This window comes from Pseudophryne corroboree, chromosome 7 (assembly GCF_028390025.1).
Source record: "Pseudophryne corroboree isolate aPseCor3 chromosome 7, aPseCor3.hap2, whole genome shotgun sequence".
Taxonomy (NCBI): domain Eukaryota; kingdom Metazoa; phylum Chordata; class Amphibia; order Anura; family Myobatrachidae; genus Pseudophryne; species Pseudophryne corroboree.
The window spans coordinates 271,099,519-271,122,886 of record NC_086450.1 but is presented as its reverse complement, the minus strand read 5'-3'; the positions used below and the strand labels follow the sequence as shown (position 1 = coordinate 271,122,886).

The 23,368-nt window shown below is 49.8% G+C and overlaps 1 protein-coding gene across 6 annotated transcripts in view; it reads left to right on the top strand.

Moving 5' to 3' along the window:
- Nucleotides 1–963: 963 nt before the first annotated feature.
- SLC39A10 (solute carrier family 39 member 10) overlaps nt 964–23,368 on the top strand; it is a 250,766-nt gene continuing 228,361 nt past the window's right edge. For 2 of the 6 annotated variants that reach the window (XM_063934149.1, XM_063934144.1), the window contains exon 1: nt 1,165–1,308. The gene's annotated coding sequence lies outside the window, so the exon portion shown is untranslated. The other 4 variants (XM_063934145.1, XM_063934147.1, XM_063934146.1 and 1 more) reach the window with 4 other exon arrangements.

Genomic DNA, 23,368 nt, shown 5'->3' with positions numbered 1-23,368 from the left:
TCGGGTGGGATCCGGCATTGGAGACTCTTCTACCCCTTTTGGCTGGATGTCCGACCTGCCGGGTCGGTTGCCATAGCAGCAGGGGGCGGAGCCGGCATCAGGGGCGGCGCTGGGAGATCAGCTCATCTCCGCGCCGGCTCTCCCTATCTAGTAAACGGGTCCAGGAATCCGTTTACGCAGCCACTGACCCGATATCATACTTGCCTACCTGACCCTCTCCATGAGGGAGAAAATGCTCTGTTCCTGGACTTTCCTGGTAATGTATGATTGCCATCACCTGTGGTGAAACACCTTTCTTATCAATTAACTAGCTCACCACAGGTGATGGCAATCATACATTACCAGGAAAGTCCAGGAACAGAGCATTTTCTCCCTCATGGAGAGGGTCAGGTAGGCAAGTATGCCCGATATTTAACCTAGGAATAACACTGCTTATAACCCGGGTTGAATTATCGGGTCAGGCGACCCGGGAATTTGGACTTGGCGCTTTCACACCGCACACTGACCCGTGTCAACCCGGCAGTATGCCGGGTCGATACCGGGTTATTTGTGCGATGTTTTGCAGTATAGGAATACCATTGCTGGTAGGAATGTACTTGGTCTGCAACAATGTAAAGGTAGGTGGTACTGTATATGGCAATACCAGGATCCAATGTTTCCCAGTAGAACATTGCCCAGATCATTAAGCCACCTCCGTCAGATTGCCTTTTTCCAGTGATGCATCATGGTACTAATGGGGTTATGTCTCTTTCTTAAAAAGTGCCCTAAGCCTTCTTCAGGTGTAATATATAAAAAGGCTGATGACAGAGGGCTGTAAGTGTAATCTGTGTGTAAGTAGACATTTCATGCAAGTACAAACATTGGAAACCTTGGATGCACCGTCAGCAGGCACCGTCAGCAGTGTGTGACGCTGACACGTTTCCTTTCCTTATCCATCAGAACTAGAACTACTACTACAACATCTCATCTCACTACTACTAGCTCCAGCAGCTCAGGCAAGCCGCCCCGCCATGCGGTCAGACATATCGTGCAGACTCAGTCCATCATCGTGTTATATAGCTCCTCCTCCAGTTACACCGCAGAAGCAGTTCCGGTGACGTAGCCACGTCCGTGACGTCTGGCCCTTTCCTGTCGCAGAGTTGGAGACACATTGTGTAAGTAAAGTTTCATCGACTTGAAGTTTTTTTTTCCCTAACCAAGGCCGAGCTGCTGGGGCAGCCGGGATTTGTAGTTCGCGGCGGGCGCTGGGAGAGGTGCGCTCTCACCAATGGCCGGTACTTTGGACCTCGCAGAACTACAGTTACTAAGGTCAGAGGAATCCCGGCGCGGCCGAATTTGTCCACATCATGTGTCTCCGTAACGTGAGCGGGATAGTTGAATGCGTATTGGTGTACTTGCTGGTGTGATGAATGGGTTTACAGCTGCGGTCAGCCAACGTGGGTTACACATTGCATTGAGCAGCTACAATCATACAATGAAGGTGCCAGACAAGGATCACCCGAGTCTGTCTTCCACAATCCCTCTGACCCCTGATATCCACCTCTGCTGCCTCTCTGATATCTACCTCGCCTCCCCTCCCCGTAAAACTTGCCTCTGCTACCCTCCACCCTGATACTAGCTTCTGCTGTCGTCTCTACCCCCGATACCCGCCACTGCTGATGCCTGCCTCCTCTTTCCGTGATACTTGCCTCTGCTCCCCCCCCCCCCCATATCTTCCAGTCTCTGCCGCCCCTCCACCTCACTAATATCCGCCTCTGCAGCCCTCCACCTCACTAATATCTGCCTCTGCCGCCCCTCCACCGCACGAATATCCACCTCTGCTGCCCCTCCACCTCACGAATATCCACCTCTGCTGCCCCTCCACCTCACGAATATCCACCTCTGCTGCCCCTCCACCTCACGAATATCCACCTCTGCTGCCCCTCCACCTCACGAATATCCACCTCTGCCGCCCTCCACCTCACGAATATCCACCTCTGCTGCCCCTCCACCTCACGAATATACGCCCTTGCTGCCCCTCCACCTCACGAATATCCACCTCTGCTACCCCTCCACCTCACGAATATCCACCTCTGCCGCCCTCCACCTCACGAATATCCACCTCTGCTGCCCCTCCACCTCACGAATATACGCCCTTGCTGCCCCTCCACCTCACTAATATACGCCCCTGCTGCCCCTCCACCTCACTAATATCCACCTCTGCTGCCCCTCCACCTCACGAATATCCACCTCTGCTGCCCCTCCACCTCACGAATATCCACCTCTGCTGCCCCTCCACCTCACGAATATCCACCTCTGCTGCCCCTCCACCTCACGAATATCCACCTCTGCTGCCCCTCCACCTCACGAATATCCACCTCTGCTGCCCCTCCACCTCACGAATATCCACCTCTGCTGCCCCTCCACCTCACGAATATCCACCTCTGCTGCCCCTCCACCTCACGAATATGCGTCCCTGCTGCCCCTCCACCTCACGAATATGCGTCCCTGCTGCCCCTCCACCTCACGAATATGCGTCCCTGCTGCCCCTCCACCTCACGAATATGCGTCCCTGCTGCCCCTCCACCTCACTAATATGCGTCCCTGCTGCCCCTCCACCTCACTAATATACGTCCCTGCTGCCCCTCCACCTCACTAATATACGTCCCTGCTGCCCCTCCACCTCACTAATATACGTCCCTGCTGCCCCTCCACCTCACTAATATACGTCCCTGCTGCCCCTCCACCTCACTAATATACGTCCCTGCTGCCCCTCCACCTCACTAATATACGTCCCTGCTGCCCCTCCACCTCACTAATATACGTCCCTGCTGCCCCTCCACCTCACTAATATACGTCCCTGCTGCCCCTCCACCTCACTAATATACGTCCCTGCTGCCCCTCCACCTCACTAATATACGTCCCTGCTGCCCCTCCACCTCACTAATATACGTCCCTGCTGCCCCTCCACCTCACTAATATACGTCCCTGCTGCCCCTCCACCTCACTAATATACGTCCCTGCTGCCCCTCCACCTCACTAATGTCCGCCTCTGCCGCCCCTCCAACTCACTTATATCCGCCTCTGCTGCCACTCTACCTCACTAATATCCGCCTCTGCTGCCACGCCACCATATATACCTCTGCCACCACTCCACCTCACTAATATCCGCCTCTGCCCCCACTCTCATTCTCTCCTGCCAGCAGATCCCTGTTCGCAAGTATTGATGGTGTGGTGGGCAGTATGGCTGGTATAATGGCTAGCCATGGCCCTAACTGTGTGGAGTTTGTATATTCTCCCCGTACTTGCGTGGGTTTCCTCCGAGTCCTCCGGTTTCCTCCCACAATCCAAAAATATACTAGTAGGTTAATTGGCTCCCAACAAAATTGACCCTAGTGTGAATGTGTGTGTACACATGTGATAGGGAATATAGATTATAAGCTCCACTGGGCAGGGACTGATGTGAATGGCCAAATATTCTCTGTAAAGCGCTGTGGAATATGTGTGCGCTATATAAATAACTAGTAGTAGTAGGTATCATGCAATCCCGATTGATCAGTGTTTGGGTCACTTGTAAGCTTTGTTTTAGTCTGATATTGTTCCAGGCATCCTCAGTGTGGGCTTTGCTTCGAGGGAATGCATGTCATGTACAGATGCTGATTAGCCAACAGTTATTTGGTTGGCGACTGCACTTACATTCGGGATTCCAGCTTCGGTATCTTGACCTGTTCTGGATTCCGGCACCTGTGTTCTGACGGGTGTCAGGATTCCAGCGACAGTATCCCGACAGCCAGTATCTTGAACACATACCCCTTGAAGTCCTAAGCTTCATAATATTTGTCTTTTCATTTATGGTTTTGTTTAATTGTTACAACAGTTTGACCTCTGTACAGAAATGAAGAACAGCAAGTAAACTAATAAACTAATGAATGCAATGATGTACTCTAAGATTAAATACTTTTTTGAAAATATAAGCAATAGCTTTAAGTACATTGTTAATTGTAGCTATTTAAGATTCTTTGTGAAGTGTTACTGGGAGATGCATTATATTGCTAAGTTCATTTTATTATTTTGTTATTTTTATAGCACATAATATTCAGCACTTTTACAGAGAATATTTGGCCATTTACGTCAGTCCCTAACGCAGCAGAGCTTACAATCTGTGTTCTCTACTACATGCATACACACTAGTAGCCAATTAACCTACCACTATATATTTTGTATTGTGGATGGAAACCTAACTGCCACACAGGCATAACCATGTTATGGCAGCGGTGGGTATTGAAACAAAGACCTCAGTACTGTAAGGCAGTAATACTAACCATTACTAATCAACAGGGTTGGAAAAAAAACATTATTATTTTTTTTTAAAAAGAAAAAGCTTTTCCTGCAGCGGGGTACACTGGTTTCTACAGGGAAAACATTGGGGTGTAGAGATGGATCTTGATCCAGGCACCAGCAGACTAAAGCTTTAGACTGTCCCAGGATGCATTGGGGCCTCCTCTATAACCCTGCCTCCAGGTACTGTGAGCTCAGTTTCGAGTTGGTGCCTGCAGAAGCAGATCACTTAACACGGGGGCTGCACTGGTCAGCCCTGAAAAAAGCTTTTAGAAGACTTCAAGGGACGCAGCACTTACATGTCATGGTGACATTCTGTGCTGCATCTCCGTCACCTCCCAAGCGGCGTCGCATACTCCCACTGGCACTGTTCCCGGGTACTTGCGGTTGAGACGCTCCGGCTCTAGGCACACGGTCACAGACGCTCTCCTGGTTCGCGTGGCTGCTACAGAAGGGAGGAGGTAAGAGGGTCCCCCAGGTGGGACCCGTCATTAAATCACGTTCCGGTTGCAGTCTAAGGAGACGGACTGCGACGCTGTCGTGGACACTGTAACAGAGCAGGGACCCCTCTATATCCAACAGGGCATAGGAGTACGGGTCTGATATATTAATATCCACTTTATTAAGACTCCATAGTACCAAATGGTGAGGACCAGCATAGGGGAGAAGGTGCTTGACCTGTAGCCCCTCCCCCAGCTCCGGGCGCCATCTACTGCTGGTGTTCCCGCCCTGGAGCTGCCTCACACTCTCCCTCACTCCCTGACTGAGACGCTGGGCGCCATCTTCTATGATTAGCTGCGACTGGTCTACGGGACTGTAGAGCAAGGTCTCCTCTGTAAATCCGCCTGTACATCAGTGCCTTGATTTTACATACATTTTAAGTATTCTACATGTCAATATTAAGACAGTGTTAGTTAAGAACAAGTGTACCTGTGACAGAATATATTGTACGAGTATTCTGATATACACATCTGGTCTCGGACCGCACATTGTTATATATATATATATATATATATATATAATATATATATATATATATAATCTATCTATCTCGCGCACACACACACTAGACCAGTGCAGTTTTATTGTCTTACTAAGAATAATTATCTGCATTGTCACTGTATGTGCCTGTATCTGCTGTGTGCAGTTCACTTTCAGTGTATCCAGCTATATATATCACTGTATTCTGTAACCTAAGGGACTAGGTGCGTCAGGGTCTCGTATGTAGTGCTGCACAATATTTACCATCAAGTGTATTCTATTGTGTACTCGGTCACATACTACCAGATTTATTCGCTGGTGTTGTGTACTGTGTACGCAGTCACATAGTTCCGGATAAAGACGCTGGTGTTGTGTACTGTCACATACTAGGGGATATATTCGCAGGTAGTGTACTCTTTCTGGCTGTATTGTACTCATACGCTCTGCAGTTACATTCACTAAAATGTCTAACACACAGGGCGGGAAATCCACGGACGCTCTTGTATCATGCAGCGCATGCGCCAGGGAGTTGCTTGAGGGGGAAGCTTTGTATGATGGTCTGTGTAATATGTGCCATACATCTCCCAGTCAACCCGCGGCTGCGGTAACCAATTAGGAGCCACCTTGGGCGGCATTCTCATCTATGCTCAATACGCTTATGACACGCCCCACGCCCCCTATGGGACCTCCTGTGCCATTGCAGCATCATATTGTCCCTATGGTAAATCCGCCTTGGGCGGATAATTTATCTACACAGTTGCAGCAATTGAATCAATCTTTGGTTAGACATAAACCTACCCCACGTCACTCTGGTGTCAAGGGGTCATTTAAGCGGGCCACTTCCTCCTCACAATCCACTAATCTCTCAGAAGATTCTTTTGATGAGGATGGGGAGTATACTGACCCGTCGGACACTGATACCGCTGCTTCTGATGAGGAATCTACAACTCAGATTGATTTCCCTGACCTAGTGGAAGCTATTAAGTAAATTCTACCAATAGATGATGATGTGGATTCCACTAATGTGTCTAAGAAATCTTTTAAGTTTGAATGTCAGAAGGTAACTAAAATATTACCGCATTCTGACCATTTAGTAGACATGTGTCAAGAACCCCTGGTCCTCGCCAGGAAAGAAATTCTGCCTATCTAAAAAGATGGCAGCTCGTTATCCTCTCCCTTCTGAGTTGTGTAACAAGTGGGAAAATTCACCACCTGTGGATTCCCATGTCACCCTTCCCGTGGTGTCATCTATCTCTCTCTGCACATGTTATATCTGCCTCCCCTGCAGTGCACATGGTTTTGCCCAACTGCTAACAAAGTTCCTGCTGCGATCAACTCAAAATTACCCCCATAGTGCACACAGTCAACGGCTGTTTCTGTTTTCAGAGAAGGTCCTGAAACTTCAGGACAGGATCAGATACATCCTCTCTCGTCCAAGAGTGTCGATACACTCGGCGATACAAGTACTAGGCCTCATGGTATCAACGTTCGACATGGTAGAGTATGCTCAATTTCATTCCCGCCCTCTGCAGAGGTTAATCCTTTCCAAGTGGGACGGCCTGCCTCATCAGATCAGTTCTCGCATGATTTCCTTGACTCCGGAGGTTCGTCTGTCGCTGACCTGGTGGCTACAGGACCAGCAGTTGAGCAGGGGCCGTCCCTTCTGGATCCCCAACTGGGTCCTACTGACTACCGACGCCAGTCTGCGGGGATGGGGTGCGGTGCTGGAGTAACACACTTTCCAGGGTCGGTGGACCCAGGAGAAATCTCTCCTCCTTATAAACATTCTGGAATTGCGGGCAGTGTTCAATGCTTTGACTCTTGCCCTGCGTCTGATACAGAACAGGCCTGTTCGAGTACAATCAGACAACGCCACCATGGTGGCATACATAAACCATCAAGGCGGCACTCGAAGCCGAATGGCAATGATGGAAGTGTCAAAAAGCCTTCGTTGAGCGGAACGCCATCTGCCAGCAATATCGGCAGTGTTCATGCCGGGAGTCCTCAACTGGGAAGCGGATTTCCTCAGTCGTCAAGATGTACACGCCGGAGTGGAGTCTTCATCAGGAAGTCTTTCAACTCCTAGTGGACAAGTGAGGTCTACCAGATGTAGACCTGATGGCGTCCTGGCACAATCACAAAGTTCCGGTCTTTGGATTAAGGACAAGGGATCCTCAAGCAGCGTTTGTGGACGCACCGGCAATTCCATGGAACTTTGGGCTGCCCTACGTGTTCCCTCCAGTGTCGCTCCTGCCCAGGGTACTGCGGAAGTTCAAGCAAGAAGGAGGAATACTATTTCTAGTCGCTCCAGCGTGGCCCAGACGGCATTGGTTCTCAGACCTGCAGGGTCTATCAATAGAGCGTCCTCTTCTACTTCCTCAACGCCCCGACCTTCTCGTTCAGGTCCCTTGTGTAGACCTGGCCAGACTGGCTTTGACGGTGTGGCTCTTGAAGCTTCACTCCTAAGGGCCAAGAATTCTCCTAGGCGGTTATCCAAACTATGCTGAAGGCCCACAAACCAGCATCTGCACGTATTTATCATAGGGTCTGGAAGTCTTACTTCACCTGGTGTTCTGCTAAGAATTATGATGCATGCAAATTCAGTACTGCCAGACTTCTGGCATTTCTGCAACAAGGCCTGGATTTAGGCCTTCAACTGTCCTCCCTCAAGGTTCATATCTCTGCATTGTCTGTGTGGCTTCAGAGAAATTGTGTATTCCTGACGTTCATACTTTCACTCAGGGTGTTTTACGGATTCAGCCTCCCTATGTCCCTCCTGTGGCTCTTTTGGGATCTGTCTGTTGTCCTGAATGCCCTGCAAGAGTCCATTTGAACCTCTTGAGTCAGTGGACCTTAAATGGCTCACGGTCAAGGTCCTGTTCCTACTGGCTATTGCCACTGCCAGGAGGGTGTCTGACTTAGGCGCTTTGTCCTGTCGTCCACCTTTTCTGAGTTTTCACCGTGACCGGGTAGTTCTTAGAATTCGCCCTGGTTATCTACCTAAGGTGGTGTCATCTTTCCATCTTAACCAAGGGATTGTGGTTCCAGCTTTTATCTCTTCTGGTTTGTCTTCCAAAGAATGGTCTTTGGATGTGGTACGGGCACTCCGTATTTACATGGGGAGGGCTGCCTCTATTAGGAGGTCAGCTTCTCTTTTTGTACTTTTTGGTTTTCACAAACGTGGCTGTTCTGCGAACAAGCAAACATTGGCCAGATGGATTAGAATGGTGATTGCACAAGCATATGCATAGGCTGGTCTTCTAGCTCCTGCTGCTATTAAAGCCCATTCTACTCGGTCTGTTGAACCTTCTTGGGCGGCCCGTCATTGCGCATCCGCTGAACAATTGTGCAAGGCGGCTACGTGGTCCTCCGTGAACACGTTTATTAGGTTCTATGCCTTTGATACTTCCGTCTCCCAGGATGCTTCCTTTTCGACGCCGGGTTCTAGTACCCGCTACGGCGCGTCCCCTCCCATGAGGAACTGCTTTAGGATATCCCCGATGGTTTCCACAGGGAAACCAATGTACCCTGCTGCAGAAAAGGAGATTTATGGTAAACTTACCATTGTTAAATCTTTCTGTGAGGTACATTGGTTCCACAGGGCGCACACCCTGACGCACCTAGCTTCTATGGGTTTGTATGGCATTAGCCGCTAGTCCCTTCTCCCGTTGTGAGAACGTGGTTCTATGTAACTAACATCTGCCTTCTCTTTTTCCTGCTCCTGCATTGGACTGGTTAACGAAACTGAGCTCACAGTGCCTGGAGGTGGGGTTATAGAGGTGGCCCCAATGCATCCTTGGACAGTCTAAAGATTTAGCCTGTTGGTGCTTCTGATCAAGATCCATCTCTACACCTCAATGTTTTCCCTGTGGAACCAATGTACCTCGCAGAAAGAGATCAATGATAAGTCTGTCATAAATCTCCTTTCTCTATCGTCCTAGTGGATGCTGGGGTTCCTGAAAGGACCATGGGGGATAGCGGCTCCGCAGGAGACAGGGCACAAAAAGTAAAGCTTTAGGATCAGGTGGTGTGCACTGGCTCCTCCCCCTATGACCCTCCTCCAAGCCAGTTAGATTTTTGTGCCCGGCCGAGAAGGGTGCAATCTAGGTGGCTCTCCTAAAGAGCTGCTTAGGAAAGTTTAGCTTAGGTTTTTTATTTTACAGTGAGTCCTGCTGGCAACAGGATCACTGCAACGAGGGACTTAGGGGAGAAGAAGTGAACTCACCTGCGTGCAGGATGGATTGGCTTCTTGGCTACTGGACATCAGCTCCAGAGGGACGATCACAGGTACAGCCTGGATGGTCACCGGAGCCTTGCCGCCGGCCCCCTTGCAGATGCTGAAGTAAGAAGAGGTCCAGAATCGGCGGCAGAAGACTCCTCAGTCTTCTAAAGGTAGCGCACAGCACTGCAGCTGTGCGCCATTTTCCTCTCAGCACACTTCACACGGCAGTCACTGAGGGTGCAGGGCGCTGGGAGGGGGGCGCCCTGGGAGGCAAATGAATACCTATTTTGGCTAAAAATACCTCACATATAGCCTCCGGAGGCTATATGGAGATATTTAACCCCTGCCAGAATCCGTTAAGAGCGGGAGACGAGGCCGCCGAAAAAGGGGCGGGGCCTATCTCCTCAGCACACAGCGCCATTTTCCCTCACAGAAAGGCTGGAGGGAAGGCTCCCAGGCTCTCCCCTGCACTGCACTACAGAAACAGGGTTAAAACAGAGAGGGGGGGCACTAATTTGGCGATATGCTTATATATATATTAAGATGCTATAAGGGAAAACACTTATATAAGGTTGTCCCTATATAATTATAGCGTTTTTGGTGTGTGCTGGCAAACTCTCCCTCTGTCTCTCCAAAGGGCTAGTGGGTCCTGTCCTCTATCAGAGCATTCCCTGTGTGTGTGCTGTGTGTCGGTACGTGTGTGTCGACAGGTAGGAGGACGATGTTGGTGAGGAGGCGGAGCAATTGCCTGTAATGGTGATGTCACTCTCTAGGGAGTCGACACCGGAATGGATGGCTTATTTAGGAAATTACGTGATAATGTCAACACGCTGCAAGGTCGGTTGACGACATGAGACGGCCGACAAACAATTAGTACGGTCCAGACGTCTCAAAAACACCGTCAAGGGTTTTAAAACGCCCGTTTACTTTAGTCGGTCGACACAGACACAGACAGGGACACTGAATCCAGTGTCGACGGTGAATAAACAAACGTATTCCTTATTAGGGCCACACGTTAAAGGCAATGAAGGAGGTGTTACGTATTTCTGATACTACAAGTACCACAAAAGAGGGTATTATGTGGGATGTGAAAAAACTACCATAGTTTTTCCTGAATCAGATAAATTAAATAAAGTGTGTGATGATGCGTGGGTTCCCCCCGATAGAAAATTATGGGCGGTATACCCTTTCCCGCCAGAAGTTAGGGCGCGTTGGGAAACACCCTTTAAGGTGGATAAGGCGCTCACACGCTTATCAAAACAAGTGGCGGTACCGTCTATAGATAGGGCCGTCCTCAAGGACCAGCTGACAAGGCTGGAAAATATAATAAAAAGTATATACACACATACTGGTGTTATACTGCGGCCAGCGATCGCCTCAGCCTGGATGTGCAGAGCTAGGGTGGCTTGGTCGGATTCCCTGACTAAAAATATTGATACCCTTGACAGGGACAGTATTTTATTGACTATAGAGCATTTCTATATATGCGAGATGCACAGAGGGATATTTGCACTCTGGCATCATGAATAAACGCGATGTCCATAACTGCCAGAAGATGTTATGGACACGACAGTGGTCAGGTGATGCAGATTCCAAACGGCACAGTATGGCCGTATACAGGAAGAGGACTTGTTTGGGGTCGGTCCATCGGACCTGGTGGTCACGGCAACTGCTGGAAAATCCACCGTTTTTTACCCTAAGTCACATCTCTGCAGAAAAAGACACCGTCTTTTCAGCCTCAGTCCTCTCGTCCCTATAAGATCATATCTGCCCAGGGATAGAGGAAAGGGAAGAAGACTGCAGCAGGCAGCCCATTCCCAGGAACAGAAGCGTTCCACCGCGTCTGACAAGTTCTCAGCATGGCGCTGAGACCGTACAGGACCCCTGGATCCTACAAGTAGTATCCCGGGGGTACAGATGGGAATGTCGAGACGTTTCCCCTTCGCAGGCTCCTGAAGTCTGCTTTACCAAGTCTCCCTCCGACAAGGAGGTAGTATGGGAAAAAATTCACAAGCTGTATTCCCAGCAGGTGATAATTAAATTACCCCTCCTACTACAGAAAAGGGGTATTATTCCACACTATATTGTGGTACTGAAGCCAGAAGGCTAGGTGAGACTTATTCTAAAAATTTGTTTTTGAACACTTACAAAGGTTCAAATTAAGATGAAGTCACTCAGAGCAGTGATAACGAACCAGGAATAAGGGGACTATATAGTGTCCCGGGACATCAGGGATGCTTACCTCTATGTCCCAAATTTGCCCTTCTCACTAAGGGTACCTCAGGTTCGTGGTGCAGAACTGTCACTATCAGTTTCAGACGCTGCCGTTTGGATTGTCCACGGCACCCTGGGGTCTTTACCAAGGTAATGGCCGAATTGATGATTCTTCTTCGAAGAAAAGGCGTCTTAATTATCCCTTACTTGGACGATCTCCTGATAGGGGCATAGTCCAGGGAACAGTTGGAGGTCGGAGTAGCACTATCTCGGATACTGCTACAATCAGCACGGGTGGATTCTAAATATTCCAAAATCGCAGCTGATCCCGACGACACGTCTGCTGTGCCTAGGGATGATTCTGGACACAGTCCAGAAAAAGGTGTTTCTCCCGGAAGAGAAAGCCAGGGAGTTATCCGAGCAAGTCAGGAACCTCCTAAAAACAGTGCATCATTGCACAAGGGTCCTGGTAAAAATGGTGGCTTCCTACGAAGCAATTCCATTCGGCAGATTTCACGTAAGAACTTTTCAGTGGGATCTGCTGGACAAATGGTCCGGATCGCATCTTCAGATGCATCAGCGGATAACCCAATATCCAAGGACAAGGGTGTCTCTCCTGTGGTGGTTATAGAGTGCTCATCTTCTAGAGGGCAGCAGATTCGGCATTCAGGATTGGATGCTGGTAACCACGGAGCCCAGCCTGAGAGGCTGGGGAGCAGTCACACAAGGAAAAAATTTCCAGGGAGTGTGATCAAGTATGGAGACTTTTCTCCACATAAATATACTGGAGCTAAGGGTAAATTTATAATGCTCTAAGCTTAGCAAGACCTCTGCTTCAAGGTCAGCCGGTATTGATCCAGTGGGAAAAACATCACGGCAGTCGCCCACGTAAACAGACAGGGCGACACAAGAAGCAGGAGGGCAATGGCAGAAACTGCAAGGACTTTTCGCTGGGCGGAAAATCATGTGATAACACTGTCAGCAGTTTTTCATCCCGGGAATGGAAACTGGGAAGCAGACTTCCTCAGCACGACCTCCACCCGGGAGAGTGGAAACTTCATTGAGAAGTTTTTTCCACATGATTGTAAACCGTTGGGAAATACCAAAGGTGGACATGATGGCGTCCCGTCTGAACAAAAAACGGGACAGGTATTGCGCCAGGTCAAGAGACCCTCAGGCAATAGATGTGGACGTTCTGGTAACACCGTGGGTGTACCAGTCGGTGTATGTGTTCCCTCCTCTGCTTCTCATACCTAAGGTGCTGAGAATTATAAGACGTAGAGGAGTAAGAACTATACTCATGGCTCCGGATTGGCCAAGAAGGACTTGGTACCCGGAACTTCAAGAGATGCTTACAGAGGTCTTATGGCCTCTGCCGCTAAGAAGGGACTTGCTTCAGCAAGTACCATGTATGTTCCAAGACTTACCGCAGCTGCGTTTGTCGGCATGGCGATGGAAAGCCGGATCCTAAGGGAAAAAAGGCATTCCGGAAGAGGTCATTCCTACCCTGGTCAAAGCCAGAAAGGAGGTGACCGCACAACATTATCACCACGTGTGGCGAAAATATGTTGCGTGGTGTGAGGCCAGGAAGGCCCCACAAAGAAATTTCAACTCGGTCGTTTCCTGCATTTCCTGCAAACAGGAGTGTCTATGGGCCTCAAATTGGGGTCCATTAAGGTTCAAATTCGGCCCTGTAAATTTTCTTCCAGAAAGAATTGGCTTCAGTTCCTGAAGTCCAGAAGTTTGTCAAGGGAGTATTGCATATACAAACCCCTTTTTTGTGCCTCCAGTGGCACTGTGGGATCTCAACGTAGTTCTGGGATTCCTCAAATCACATTGGTTTAAAACCAGTCAAATATGTGGATTTGAAGCATCTCACATAAAAAGTGACCATGCTCTTGGCCCTGGCCTGGACCAGGCGAGTGTCAAATTGGTGGTTTTTTCTCAAAAAAGCCCATATCTGTTTGTCCATTCGGACAGGGCAGAGCTGCGGACTCGTCCCCAGTTCTCTCCCTAAGGTGGTGTCAGTGTTTCACCTGAACCAGCTTATTGTGGTGCCTTGCACCTACTAGGGACTTGGAGGACTCCAAGTTGCTAGGAGTTGTCAGGGCCCTGAAAATATGTTCCAGGACAGCTGGAGTCAGAAAATCTGACTCGCTGTTTATACTGTATGCACCCAACAAGTTGGGTGCGCCTGCTTCTAAGCAGGCGATTGCTCGTTGGATTTGTAACACAATTCAACTTGCACATTCTGAGGCAGGCCTGCCACAGTCTAAATCGGTTAAGGCCCATTCCACAAGGAAGGTGGGCTCATCTTGGGCGGCTGCCCGAGAGGTCTCGGCATTACAACTCTGCCGAGCAGCTACGTGGTCAGGGGAGAACACGTTTGTAAAATTCTACAAAATTGATATCCTGGCAAAAGAGGACCTGGAGTTCTCTCATTCGGTGCTGCAGAGTCATCCGCACTCTCCCGCCCGTTTGGGAGCTTTGGTATAATCCCCATGGTCCTTTCAGGAACCCCAGCATCCACTAGGACGATAGAGAAAATAAGAATTTACTTACCGATAATTCTATTTCTCGGAGTCCGTAGTGGATGCTGGGCGCCCATCCCAAGTGCGGATTATCTGCAATACTTGTACATAGTTACAAAAATCGGGTTATTATTGTTGTGAGCCATCTTTTCAGAGGCTCCGCTGTTATCATACTGTTAACTGGGTTTAGATCACAAGTTGTACGGTGTGATTGGTGTGGCTGGTATGAGTCTTACCCGGGATTCATAATTCCTCCCTTATTGTGTACGCTCGTCCGGGCACAGTACCTAACTGGCTTGGAGGAGGGTCATAGGGGGAGGAGCCAGTGCACACCACCTGATCCTAAAGCTTTACTTTTTGTGCCCTGTCTCCTGCGGAGCCGCTATCCCCCATGGTCCTTTCAGGAACCCCAGCATCCACTACGGACTCCGAGAAATAGAATTATCGGTAAGTAAATTCTTATTTTTTTTTTTTTTGTTTAAACCGTGTGGTGGGTTTTTTTTTTGTTATTTTTTCATTAATGTTTTAATGGAAACAAAAATGTAATCCTGCTTGTTCTAGTACTGTGAAATATTGCTATGTATTAGCCCAAAATCGAGGCCCCGGCTTGCTGACAGGCTGCAGGCCGCAATCCGCGGGAGCCTCCACGGCGCTCCCCGATTCCGCGGCCGCAGATATTCAGCTACAGGGGAGTCAGGGGGGAACAGTGGAGGGACGGGAGAGGTGAAGAGACGGGTCTGAGCGGGCTAGGAGGGATAAAGGTTTTAATGCTTTGTAACATTAACAATCCAGTTATTAGGGGTGGTATTCATGTGACCGCCGGTCAGCTGACCGACAGTCACATGATCCCCTCCACGAGCCAGACGGCTCACTTTCCCGATGGTCGGCATGCCGACCAACAGGGACTATTTCCACTCGTGGGTGTCCACGACACCCATAGAGTGGGAATAGAACCCGTGGCGACCGCAGGTCGCCACCGAGCCCGCAGCGTGGCGAGCGCAGCGAGCCCGCAAGGGGCTTGCTGCACTCGCCCCTCCCCGCCGGGATCCCTGCGTCAGTAAGCTGACCGGCAGTCAGGTGACCGCCGGTCAGCCATACTACACCCGTTATTAGGCTTTGATATGATTTATTTGAACTCTTTCAATAAAATTTTAGACTAAATATAATTAGAACATGCAAAAGTACTTTTCAGAGAAACGCACAAACACAAAAAAAAGGAGTTAAGCATTAGCACTGGATATGTCACTGGCATTAAACATTTTGAATAAAAACACTAGTTTTATTTAATTTATTAACAGTTTCTTATATAGCGCAGCAAATTCCGTTTGTCTTTACAACTGGACACAATTAGAAGACAAAACCGGGTAAAAACAAACAGTCATAGAGGTAGGAGGGCCCTGCTCGCAAGCTTACAATCTATGGGGAAATAGGCATTGATACACGAGGATAGGTGCTATCTATTGCATACGGTAGTTGTCCACCAGATTGCAAAGGTTTTTGGTGGGCTGCATGATATCACATCGCAGCAGTGATGAACCAGGGTCAGGAGGACGGGAGCGTGAAGAAAGAGAAAATATGTGGGGGATATGTTTGTACTGTACTGTGGGGATGGGTGTAGTATGGTATGCCGGCGGCCGGGCTCCCGGCAGCCAGCATACCAGCGCCAGAATACCAACAGCTGGGAGAGTGCAAATGAGCCCCTTGCAGGCACGTTGGCGAGCTACGCTATTTATTCTCCCTCCAGGGGGGTCGTGGATCCCCAAGAGGGAGAAAAGATGTCTGTATGCCGGGTGTAGGGCTTCCGGCGCTGATATACTGTGCGCCGGGATCCCAACATCGGGCAACCTAAATACAACCCTGTGGGGATATCATTGGATAGGAAAGCTATGAAGGTAATGTGATCGGTTCTGGAATTTGATACGCTTGCCTGAATTACTTGCCAATTTCTGTGCAGTGTAAGCCCACAGCTGTTGTGTGTTTTAACACATATCTCCTGGGTTAAGTGCCCCATGCTTTGGAGTCACCTACAGTATTGCAGTAAGCCCCAGAGGGTGCACTTAACAGCACCCAAGTAAAAATCTGTGTTTTAGGTGCACCCTCTGGGGCTTCACACCGGGGTTGTGACAGTAATTGAATAGATCAAAAAGAGGGTAAAGAAAGATTGCACTGGAGCTTGATGTAAAAGCTGCAGCTGTGCGGAAAGCCTTGTGGCTTAAGTGTACAGTACTGGGTATTTAGGATGATTATTTCTCTAATGTCCTAGAGGATGCTGGGGACTCCGTAAGGACCATGGGGAATAGACGGGCTCCGCAGGAGATAGGGCACTTTAAGAAAGCTTTGGATTCTGGGTGTGCACTGGCTCCTCCCTCTATATCCCTCCTCCAGACCTCAGTTTTACACTGTACCCAGAGGATCAAGGGCGCACTGCAGGGAGCTCTCGAGTTCTTTGCTACAGAAAGCATTTTTGTTTGGATTTTTACTTATTCACAGGGAGCACTGCTGGCAACAGGCTCCCTGCATCGAGGGACTGAGGAGAGAGGGGCAGACCTACTTAACTGATAGGATCTGCTTCCTCGGCTACTGGACACCATTAGCTTCAGAGGGGGTGAACACAGGTTCGTCCTGGGCGTCCACCCCCGGAGCCACGCCGCCGTTCTCCTCACAGAGCCAGAAGAACAGAAGCAAGAAGACGTCTCAGGCGGCAGAAGCCTTCAGCTTCACAGAGGTAATGCACAGCACTGCAGCTGTGCGTCATTGCTCCACATCACCTCACACACTCCGGTCACTGTATGGGTGCAGGGCACGGGGGCGGCGCCCTGGGCAGCAATAATAGCACCTCTTAGATGGCAAATAGGTATATACATGTACAGCTGGGCACTGTACATGTATATAATTGAGCCCCCGCCATTTTACACGATTTTGAGCGGGACAGAAGCCCGCCGCCGAGGGGGCGGGGCTTCTCCCTCAGCACTCACCAGCGCCATTTCTCTCTCCACAGAATGCTGAGAGGAAGCTCCCCGGACTCTCCCCTGCTTACACACTGTGAAGGGAGTTTAAAAAGAGAGGGGGGGGGGCACATAATTGGCGGATAAAGTATAATACAGCGCTGCTGGGGAAAAGCATTCTGTGTTGGTCTCCAGGTTGTTGCGCTGGGTTGTGTGCTGGCATACTCTCTCTCTCTCTCTCCAAAGAGCCTTTCAGGGGATACTGTCTTCAGAAAAAGTTTCCCTGGGTGTGTGCAGTGTGTCGGTACGTGTGTGTCGACATGTTTGATGAGGAAGGCTTGCTTAATGTGGAGGGGGAGTGCTTGAATGTCAGGTCGCCGTCGGCAACGCCGACACCGGACTGGGTTGATATGCTGAAGTCTTGAATGCAAATGTAAATCTCCTGCATAAAAGATTAGACAAGGCTGAAGCTAGGGATCAGTCAGGTAGCCAGTCCGTACCTGTCCCTGTGGTGCCAGGACCTTCAGGGTCTGAAAAGCGCCCCATATCCCAGGTCGCTGACACAGATACTGACTCTAGTGTCGACTATGAGGATGCAAAATTACAGCCGAAGGTGGCAAAAGGTATTAGGTACATGATTATTGCCATAAAAGAGGTTTTGCATATCACGGAGGAACCCCCTGTCCCTGACACGAGGGTTCACATGTATAAAGGGAAAAAGCCTGAGGTCACGTTTCTGTCCTCATTTGAGCTAAGCGAATTATGCGAAAAGGCTTGGGAATCTCCGGATAGGAGACTCCATGTTCCCAAAAGGATTCTTATGGCGTATCCTTTTCCACAGAAGGATCGGATACGATGAGAATCTGCACCTAAAGTAGACAAGGCGCTAATACGCTTATCCAATTAAGGTGGCACTGCCTTCTCCGGATACTGCTTCCCTCAAGGATCCTGCTGATCGCAAGCAGGAAATTACCATGAAGCACATTTACACACATTCAGGAACTATAGTTAGGCCGGCCATGGCGTCGACCTGGGTTTGTAGTGCTGTCGTGGCATGGGCAGACTCCTTATCTACGGAGATGGACACCTTAGATAGGGATACCATTCTAATGACCATGGAGCATATCAGAGATGCTGCCTTGTATATGAGGGATGCTCAGAGAGACATTTGTTTACTAAGCTCTAGAATAAACGCTATGTCTATTTCTGCTAGGCGGCTCTTGTGGACCCGACAGTGGACGGGAGACGCCGACTCAAAGCAGCATATGGAGTCATTGCCTTACAAGGGGAAGGAGTTGTTTGGAGAAGGCCTCTCGGACTTAGTCTCTACGGCTGGTAAATCAAATTTTTTACCTTATGTTCCCCCGCAGCATTCTAAGAAGGTACCACATTGTCAAATGCAGTCCTTTCGTTCCAATAAAAACAAGAAGGTACGAGGATCCTCCTTCGTTGCCAGAGGTAAAGGCAAGGGAAAAAGCTGCACTCTGCTAGTTCCCAGGAGCAGAAGTCCTCCCTACTTCCGCAAAGTCCACAGCATGACGCTGGGGCTTTCCGGGGGGGGGGGGGGGGGGGGGGGGGTCAGATCAAGTGGGGGCACGTCTTCATCTTTTCAGCCACGTCTGGGTTCAATCACAGGTGGATTCCTGGGCAATGGAGATTGTTTCCCAGGGATACAGACTGGAATTCGAAGACATGCCCCCTCGCCGGTTTTTCAAATCTGCTCTGCCGGCTTCCCCGTCAGAGAGGGAGCTAGTGTTAGCGGCAATTCACAAATTGTACATTCAACAGGTGATAATCAAGGTTCCTCATCTCCAGCAAGAAGAGGGTTATTATTCATCCCTGTTTGTGGTACCGAAACCGGACGGTTCGGTCAGACCCATTCTAAATCTAAAATCCCTGAACCTGTACTTGAAGAGGTTCAAGTTCAAAATGGAATCGCTCAGAATGGTCATCGCCAGCCTGGAGGGAGGGGATTGGATGGTGTCCCTGGACATAAAGGATGCGTACCTTCATGTTCCGATTTCCCCCCCCTCACCAGGCGTTTCTGAGATTTGCAGTACAGGATTGTCACTACCAATTTCAGACGTTGCCGTTTGGTCTTTCCACGGCCCCGAGAATTTTCACCAAGGTAATGGCGGAAATGATGGTGCTCCTGCGCAAGCAGGGAGTCACAATTATCCCGTACTTGGACGATCTCCTTATAAAGGCGAGATCTCGGGGAAGTTGCTGGACAGCGTGTCTCTGTCCGTGAAGACGTTGCAGATGCACGGCTGGATTCTCAATTTACCGAAATCCCAGCTAGTACCTGCAACTCGTCTGACCTTTTTGGGCCTGATTCTAGACGCAGACCAAAAAAGAGTTTTTCTTCCGGTGGAGAAGGCTCAGGAGCTCATAGCCCTGGTCAGGAACCCTTTAAAGCCAAAAAAGGTTTCGGTGCATCATTGCACAAAGGTTCTGGGGAAGATGGTGGATTCATACGAGGCCATCCCCTTCGGCAGGTTCCATGCGAGGACTTTCCAATGGGACCTATTGGACAAATGGTCCGGGTCCCATCTACATATGCAGAAACGGATCACCCTGTCTCCGAGGGCCAGGGTATCTCTCCTGTGGTGGCTGCACAGTGCTCACCTCCTAGAGGGTCGCAGGTTCGGCATTCAGGACTGGATCCTGGTGACCACGGACGCGAGCCTCCGAGGTTTGGGGGCTGTCGCACTGGGAAGAAATTTCCAAGGTCTCTGGTCAAGCCTAGAGACTTGTCTCCACATCAATGTCCAGGAGTTAAGGGCCATTTAAAACGCCCTACGCCAGGCGGAGGAATGGCTTCAGAACAAACCGGTTCTGATTCAGTCGGACAATATCACGGCAGGGGCTCATGTAAACCGCCAAGGCGGCACAAGGAGCAGAGTGGCCATGGCAGAGGCGACCAGGATTCTGCGCTGACCGGAAGGCCATGTAAGCGCGCTATCAGCAGTGTTCATCCCAGGGGTGGACAACTGGGAGGCGGACTTCCTCAGCAGGCACGACCTGCATCCGGGAGAGTGGGGACTTCATCAAGAAGTCTTCACACAGGTCGTGGATCGGTGGGGACTGCCTCAAATAGACATGATGGCGCCCATCTCAACAAAAAGCTAAAGAGGTATTGCGCCAGGTCAAGAGACCCTCAGGTGGTAGCGGTAGACGCTCTGGTGACACCATGGGTGTTCAGATCGGTCTATGTGTTTCCTCCTCTGCCTCTCATACCCAAGGTGTTGAGATTAATAAGACTAAGAAGGGTCAGAACAGTTCTCATTGTTCCAGATTGGCCAAGGAGGACTTGGTATCCGTATCTGCAAGAGTTGCTCACAGAAGATCCGTAGCCTCTTCCTCTAAGGCAGGACCTGCTACAGCAGGGGCCCTGTCTGTTCCAAGACTTACCGCGGCTGTGTTTGCCGGCATGGCGGTTGAACGCCGGATCCTAGCTGAAAAAGGGATTCCGGAGGGGGTCATTCCTACCCTGATCAAGGCTAGGAAGGATGTGACATCGAAACATTATCACCGTATATGGCGGAAATTTGTTTCTTGGTGTGAGGCCAGAGCTGCTCCTACGGAGGAGTTCCATTTGGGCCGTCTGCGTCACTTCCTTCAAACGGGAGTGAATTTGGGCCTAAAATTAGGGTCCATAAAGGTCCAAATTTCTGCTTTATCCATTTTCTTTCAAAGAGAATTGGCTTCTCTTCCTGAAGTACAGACTTTTGTGAAGGGAGTGCTGCATATTCAGCCTCCCTTTGTACCTCCGGTGGCGCCTTGGGATCTTAACGTGGTATTAAGTTTCCTCAAGTCACCTTGGTTTGAACCACTGAAAACAGTGGAGTTGAAATACCTCACTTGGAAAGTGGTCATGTTGTTGGCCTTAGCTTCTGCAAGGTGTGTTTCGGAATTAGCGGCTCTATCATATAAAAGCCCATACCTGATTTTTCACGTGGATAGGGCAGAGTTGAGGACTCGTCCTCAATTTCTGCCCAGGGTGGTCTCATCTTTTCATATGAACCAACCTATTGTCGTGCCTGTGGCTACACGGGACTTGGAAGACTCCGAGTTCCTGGATGTGGTCAGGGCTTTGAAGATTTACGTGACCAGAACAGCTAGGATCAGGAAGACTGGAGCTCTGTTTGTTCTGGTATGCGGCCAGCAAGGTTGGCGCTCCTGCTTCAAAGCAGACAATTGCTCGCTGGATCTGTAACACGATTCAGCAGGTGCATTCTTCGGCAGGATTGCCATTGCCTAAATCGGTTAAGGCCCATTCCACTAGGAAGGTGGGCTCTTCTTGGGCGGCTTCCCGAGGGGTCTCGGCACTACAACTGTGCCGAGCTGCTACTTGGTCGGGGTCAAACACCTTTGCAAAGTTCTATAAGTTTGATACCCTGGCTGAGGAGGACCTCCTGTTTGCTCAGTCGGTGCTGCAGAGTCATCCGCACTCTCCCGCCCGTTTGGGAGCTTTGGTATAATCCCCATGGTCCTTACCATCCTCTAGGACGTTAGAGAAAATAGGATTTTACTTACCGGTAAATCTATTTCTCGTTGTCCGTAGAGGATGCTGGGCGCCCGTCCCAAGTACGGACTTCTTCTGCAAGACTTGTATATAGTTATTGCTTACATAAGGGTTATGTTATAGTTGGTCGGTCTTGAACCGAGGCTATGTTACTTGTGATAAACTACCCAGTTAACAGTATGAACAAGTTATACGGTGTGGCTGGTATGAATCTCGCCCTTAGGTTACATAAATCCTTTCCTCGTACTGTTCATATCCTCTGGGCACAGTTTCTCTAACTGAGGTCAGGAGGAGGGACATAGAGGGAGGAGCCAGTGCACACCCAGAATCCAAGGCTTTCTTAAAGTGCCCTATCTCCTGCGGAGCCCGTCTATTCCCCATGGTCCTTACGGAGTCCCCAGCATCCTCTACGGACTACGAGAAATAGTTTTTACCGGTAAGTAAAATCCTATTTCTCTGACGTCCTAGTGGATGCTGGGAACTCCGTAAGGACCATGGGGAATAGACTGGCTCCGCAGGAGACTGGGCACTCTAATAAAGAATTAGATCTACTGGTGTGCACTGGCTCCTCCCTCTATGCCCCTCCTCCAGACCTCAGTTAGAATCTGTGCCCGACTCGAGCTGGTTGCACACTAGGGGCTCTCCTGAGCTCTTAGTAAAGAAAGTATTTATTAGGTTTTTTATTTTCAGTGAGATCTGCTGGCAACAGACTCACTGCTACGAGGGACTTAGGGGAGAGAAGCGAACCTACCTGCTTGCAGCTAGCTTGGGCTTCTAGGCTACTGGACACCATTAGCTCCAGAGGGATCGAACACAGGCCCAGCCTCGGTCGTCCGGTCCCGGAGCCGCGCCGCCGTCCCCCTTGCAGAGCCAGAAGACGGAAGATTCCGAGGAGAAAATCGGCGGCTGAAGACTCCGGTCTTCATTAAGGTAGCGCACAGCACTGCAGCTGTGCGCCATTGCTCCCCATGCACACCACATACTCCGGTCACTGATGGGTGCAGGGCGCTGGGGGGGAGCGCCCTGGGCTGCAATTAGATTACCTTAAAAAGGCTAAAAAAAACACATAATATAGTCTCATAAACTATATATGTGTAAAAATCCCCTGCCTTAATATTGATATAAAGAGCAGGAGAAGCCCACCAAAAAAGGGGCGGGGCTATCTCCCTCAGCACACTGGCGCCATTTTCTCTTCACAGCTCCGCTGGAAGGACGCTCCCCAGGCTCTCCCCTGCAGTTTCCAGGCTCAATAGGGTAAAAAAGAGAGGGGGGGCACTAAATTTAGACGCAATACTGTGTATTATAGCTGCTATAGGGAAAATCACTTTGTGTAGTGTAAATCCCTGTTTATATAGCGCTGTGGTGTGTGCTGGCATACTCTCTCTGTCTCCCCAAAGGACTTTGTGGGGTCCTGTCCTCAGTCAGAGCATTCCCTGTGTGTGTGCTGTGTGTCGGTACGGCTGTGTCGACATGTTTGATGAGGAGGCTTATGTGGAGGCGGAGCAGGTGCCGATAAATGTGATGTCACCCCCTGCGGGGTCGACACCAGAGTGGATGGATATGTGGAAGGTATTAACCGACAGTGTCAACTCCTTACATAAAAGGCTGAATGACGTAACAGCCGTGGGAC